This window comes from Semicossyphus pulcher, unplaced genomic scaffold (assembly GCF_022749685.1).
Source record: "Semicossyphus pulcher isolate SPU_LCO1_2020_fin unplaced genomic scaffold, fSemPul1.0.p SCAF_13, whole genome shotgun sequence".
Taxonomy (NCBI): Eukaryota; Metazoa; Chordata; class Actinopteri; order Labriformes; family Labridae; genus Semicossyphus; species Semicossyphus pulcher.
In genome coordinates, this window is record NW_027211637.1 from 14,377,453 (window position 1) to 14,383,452 (window position 6,000).

Sequence of the window (6,000 nt, forward strand, 5' to 3'; positions counted from 1 at the left end):
CTAATCAACACCATCAGATATGGATAGCACCCCTGAGGAGAAGAAGCAACGATGCAATCAGAGAATTACTCCCATCATTCACATTGGTATTTTTGCACTAACTCAGCAACCTTAATATGGCTGCTTCTCATGCAAATTCAGAGACTTTAATCTGTTTTAGGAAGGCTCTCAGGAAAAGGTCAAAGGTCTTTCTGTAAGTCTGTTGATAGAAAGTGCATATGAGAGCAGGTACCTTGCTTACATTGCCTTACAAAAGCTTTATCTTTGGTGCCGGGCCAGTGAAAGTGTAATGTTGCACATTCTCTTAAATAAAACAAATGATAAAAAGTGCAAATGACAAAAAACATTTAAAACAAGCAGCTTGTATAAATGTTAGGAATAAAGGACATCCATTAGACCTCGCTGCAGCCTCAATAGTTGCAATTATCACAGAGAAACCGAACAGAATGGACATAGTTGTGTGAGGCCACAATTAAGTGATGGGTCTATAAACAGGGACAGTCTATGGGCATCAGGGCAACAGCAGAGCCGAAGCACAATGCCTGTTTGTCTCCGCTCTGGCAACACATGAAGTGGTCAAGAGAAAGTGGAAGCCCCCCCTCCCTCACAGATGTCTGACACTCTGGGGAAGACACACAGAGCGGCCATTATCATTCCTCTGGGGGACAATGGGCGGCAGTAGGAGGGCTTGGTGGATAGGTGTGAGACATCAAGGAACGATCAGAGAAGTTGTTACTTCCTCCAGAATGATTTCCATGAAGGCTTGTTTGCTGTGATCAAATTGAGGCTTATTGGCAGTAACTCTGTAATGTCTTATTTGCAAATTGTAGTGAGGTCTTTGATCACACTGAAAAGTGCTGGATTATTTTTTCTACCCAGGCGCTGGGTTTATCAATTGGCTGTCTTATTCAACAATTCTAACTTTAGCCATTGAGTAACTTCCAGTTTTTATTCCCCAGGTTTTTAGAGATCTGTCTCTGAGATCATTGCGTCCACCCTTATGGAGCTGAATTGTTTTTATTTCGTTCACAACGGAGAATATCAAAATTAAAAAACCATGACAGCAACTTGTCTAATAAAAACAACGTCCTATTTCTCTGGATAAGCAAAAAGACCTTGCTGTTTAGCTCATCAGTTAAATTGCGCATCCCATATACAGAGGCCACAGTCCTCGATGCAGCGGCCCCGGGTTTGACTCCCACCTTCAACCCTTCGCTACGTGTCATCCCAACTCTCTCTCTTCCCCTGTTTCAAAGACATTTCCCATCCTATCTCTCTGAATAAAAAGAAAAACATAAATTAAAAAGAGAAAAAAAAGACCTTGCTGTTAACGATTTCTTTGATTGGACCTTCATCATACCAAAGAAATCATCCAGCCTGATTTGGACATTATCATTATATTAGGTCACTTTGGACTCAGCGACGTGTATTCCCTTAAGAATTGCCAAACTTGTTTCTAGTTGCAACCATGTACATACTGTGTAGAAGCACAGGTGTGATTTACAGTGAAAGTATTAATAAGTGAGGCCTGATACAAATGTGTGTCAGATCTCAGTTTTGTTCTCTTGGGTGGCACCTATGGCGATAAACGGTAATTGCTCATTGACGGTCGCTTTCCCTTTTAGACTGTTTGCCTTCATCTGAGTGTCGATTTGTTTCTTTTTCTTCGGATTTTCACTTATTTTTGAAGTTGTATCTTTAGTCATCGATCTTTTCTTTGTTTGTTCAGCCATAGTACATTACTGTTTGCTCGCAACGCTTGCAGAGACCAGAAAAACAGCCGCTTAGCTCCGCCTACCCTCTCTGGCAGACCAACCACTGCTGGCTGATGGAAAACGCATCACTAACTGGGCGCTTGTGATTTTTTTTGCAAAAGTCACCGCAGACACCCAGTCTGTAAGTCTGCAAATGCAAAGGCTTTCATCAGTGGGCCATAGGCTCAATCACCATTGTGTTACCTCATTCAGTGATAGATAGATAGTGACTTAACAGACAGTAATTTTCGAGATTATTACTTTAATCTCATGCAGGGCTGCAACCATACAAAAAAAAAGGCTGCAATGAATTATTCTCTGTCGAATATATTTTTATTAGATAGATAGACAGACGGACAGACAAACAGACAGCGATGGCTGCTTATCATAAAAACAAACTTGACTTGCAGATTCTGAGCTCCTCGAGCCCCCAGACAAGGGTATGTGGATGAGATACACCACATTATTTGGATGGTCGTGAATGTCATGAATGCCTCATAGCCGCTCACATTATTCAAACTCCTTCCACCTCAGTTTACATCCTTCTGCCTCAGTTCTACACTCTTTCAGTGTGGATGGAGGCTGGATTCTCTGGGCTGGGGGCTGAACATTTTCTGTCACTGACCGTAGTTAAAGACATTACTGTGGGCTGCAGTCATGGTGGGTGGTTGGCAGCAGACAGAGCGTGAAAAACACTCGGCTATCATTGGAATCAAAGTGGTCGTGACCATTAAACGCCACAGCTTCTCGATACTGCCTTTCCTGTCTTGTGTCTAGACTGCAGCCTGTGTCATTAACTACTTTCTCCATTTCCTTCCCGGCTTCAGAAAGATCTAGGAAGTCCAGTTTCTGTTCCACTTTCTAAAAATAGATGCAGATAATTGGAGGTAATTGTTTGGAGGGGCCAAAGCTTTTCATAATAAACATATTTATTTCATATTAATGATGTGTAAGGAAACACTTATTTGTTTATTAGTGTCTTTTCACAAAGGAGCAGCATATTATTGTGAGAATGTCCCAGTATCTAAATGGCCCAAGGATAGACTCAGAAAAGTTATTTGGGAGGATTATAGCTCTGCATGCTAATTTGCCTTCATTTGTATTCACTCTCAGTTTTTTTTTAATCTTTTAATCAAAAATATATCCAGTTAAACCTGAAAGTGTGTCGCCTCATAAATTCATAAGCCTCAATTTTCAGGGAACATTTCTGTTGAAAGATTAATTTTATATACAGTGAGACTTTGGTCTTTTTTCTGCTTCACTTCGGATGTCTGCTCGACTTTGCTCATGAATACATTTTTTTAAATCCTTCGCTGGGGGAAAATTAAATCTCACTTTAGAAGTTCCGGATATTATCAAGTTCTTTCACGGCAGATTTTGAAGCCGGTGGGTCTGGTGTGTGCAGGAGTCTGGCAACAAATCACACTGGGAACTGAAGCCGCGCACCTTTAAGCTGCCTCTGCTGTCTAATTCATACACTCTCCACAGGGAACATTTTAAACTTACTCTCTGTGATTGATTCCCTTCCACTTAAGTTGCTCCCATTTATCTTACCGCCTGGGCTGTCGCTCATGGTCATTTATTAACCGCTGGCTCTTCCTCCATGTGCTAACACTCGCACGATGAATGTCCTGAAAATGCACCGTCAGATGTCCTTATTTTAAACTAATCCCCTCCTTCATCAGATGCTACATAACAAGTCCTGTCTGTACCACAAGCAACATTTCACATTTCACCTCATGAGATAAGAGATCTATTTATTCCCTGTTTGTTATTTAATCTCCACAAATGCTATGCAGAATGCTGCTTGTCTATTTTGGTTTATCAAAAATAAAAATAAATGTTTTGTGATGTTGTCTGACAGCTGTGATCTGTATCCCATACCTGTGTAACCAGTGGTTGGTTGTTCGTTGGAGAGGAAGACGCCATATGACTTACTTTGTCATCACATTTTATGGCATAAAACCGCACTTACAGTATGGCATATCTGATCAACACAGTGAAACACAACCACTGCTACAAAAATGAAGTGAATTAGCTCAGTTTTCCATAACTTTAAGCTAGCAGCTAGCATTCTTAAAGCTCCTGTGAGGAACTTTCTGTTTGTGTTGATTTTGGCGCCCCCTATGGACAAAGCTGTACCTCTTATCTCTTTCCTGATTTTGTCCTGTACATGTTTAAGTGGTGCTTTTTAACAAAAAATCTCATCCTGCTTTCTTTAACAGTTTCAGGCCTTAAAAATAACTATATAGAAACAATCATTCTTGTCGCTGATGCTCTGGTTTGCTTTTGTAGGTCATATAGAGTAATCAGAATTAATTTAAGTCTGTTTCATAACCTGAAAACTCACAGCAGCTGTAAAAGAACAACTTTTCAGTGCAAGTTCAATGACATGCATATATTAACAGGTGGGGGCAGACATTATAACATTGTGGGAAATAAAAATAAACACAGAAAAATATGATTAATAAGGCAATGTATTGGGATAATAAATTAGCCAAAATAAATGACACCCTCCTCTCCCACAGGGGAATCGTAAAAACAGTGGCAAAACATTAAGCATGGATAAAAAATACAGTGAGTCTTACCTGATTAACACAGAGTGAAACAGGAGCTTCATGTTAATTCTGCTGCTTGCTCCAGCTTCTACACAAATAAAATATGTATACAAAACATAAATTAGCTTAGTTTGATGTAACTTTAAGCTAGCAGTAATCTTAAAACAACTATTTTCCGTGTCAGGTCAATATGCAGACAGGCTGTGACTGGGCCAACATTGTGACAAGTAACACATACACACAAATTAATATGAAAAGTAACTGGAAGGATTAGAAAAAATGACCCACCTCAGCACAGGGTAATTGTACAAAAGTGGAGCGCGGAAGGGGCAACGGGAATTTATAGAAATGACCACAGATGAAGAAATAAAGGCTGATGGACTCTGAACTACAACATTAGTACACCATGGAGTTTGGAGGTTTCTCTAATCACATATAAACAAATAGTAGGTTGATTTAATATAATTATGACAGTAGTTGATAGCGTTAGATACAATATATGGCCTTGTTACACCTGCAGTACGCACTTCCTCGTGAAGGCCATTTTTAAATAGGTTTTCCCTGAACTCCCACCCTTATGTTATAAAACTCTTTGGCTTGTGAAGTAGGATCTGGTCTGGATATGCTATAGCCCATTTGATTGTCAATAACAAGTACTTTCAGCTGTCTCTAAGGCTCCATTGTTGCCGATATGAGGCCAGGACTCTAAAAACACATGGCAGGAGTGAGTGGGGATCTGACAGATGGAGGCTTGATAACCTCACAGAATACTTCAACCCTCTCTAAAGGGATCAAGGACCCAGCAGATTAAGTTTTCAGTCAGCACCTTCATCCACATCCATATTCATGAGAGCCATATTTTAGTTTTATTACTGATATCACGTGAAACAAGTTTGATTTCATTTGCATTCATTATGTACATCCAAGCAGAATATCAAATCAGAATTGATTAATGAAAATGTCTTTTGCCCCCCATGTGTCAGATTCCTCCAGATGGGCATCAGGTTGCTCAGGAGTGTGGGTTTCATGATTTTGATGTTCTTGTTTTAAGACCTTGACCCCTGACCCGCACAGAAGGTCACCTCTGACATGCCAGGGGAAGGGTTCACACTGTGGGTCAAGCTGGTGTCATACTCTCACCTCGTCGGCTTTATTGCCTCAGAGAGTTTAGGGAGGGGGCACCGACATGGCTGTCACAACGAGTCCCATCACTCATCTGTGATAGGCAGGGTCCTCAAGCTCCCCAGAGACTCCCATTCTGAAGGCTGAAAATTAAGGTCCTGGGGATGGCAGCTGAGGGATATAGACAAAGTTGTTGTGTTTAGAAGAAGTAGTTGCAAAGCATGTATAATGTTGTGACAGTGAGTGAAAACTAGATAGCAAGCATACTGAGAAGTCTAAACAGCTAAAATGAATGAATAAAAAGATGGAAATGATAGCTAAATGTTAATGGATAAGTGGTTAGCTAAAATAATGGGCTAATAGTTGGTAGCTAGCCAAGAGCCAAGCCATAATAAATGCTTGAAAGTAAGCTAAAAATAATTGTTTAAATTTAGCTTAAAAGGTATAATAAATAGGATTTTTCTTGCATTTTGTCAACAACACATTCAAACTGGGCCACTCCTCCTGGGCTCTTCGTCACCAGAAGCTCACTCTCACTCTTTTGTGCGAGCCAACGTCGAGCTAAC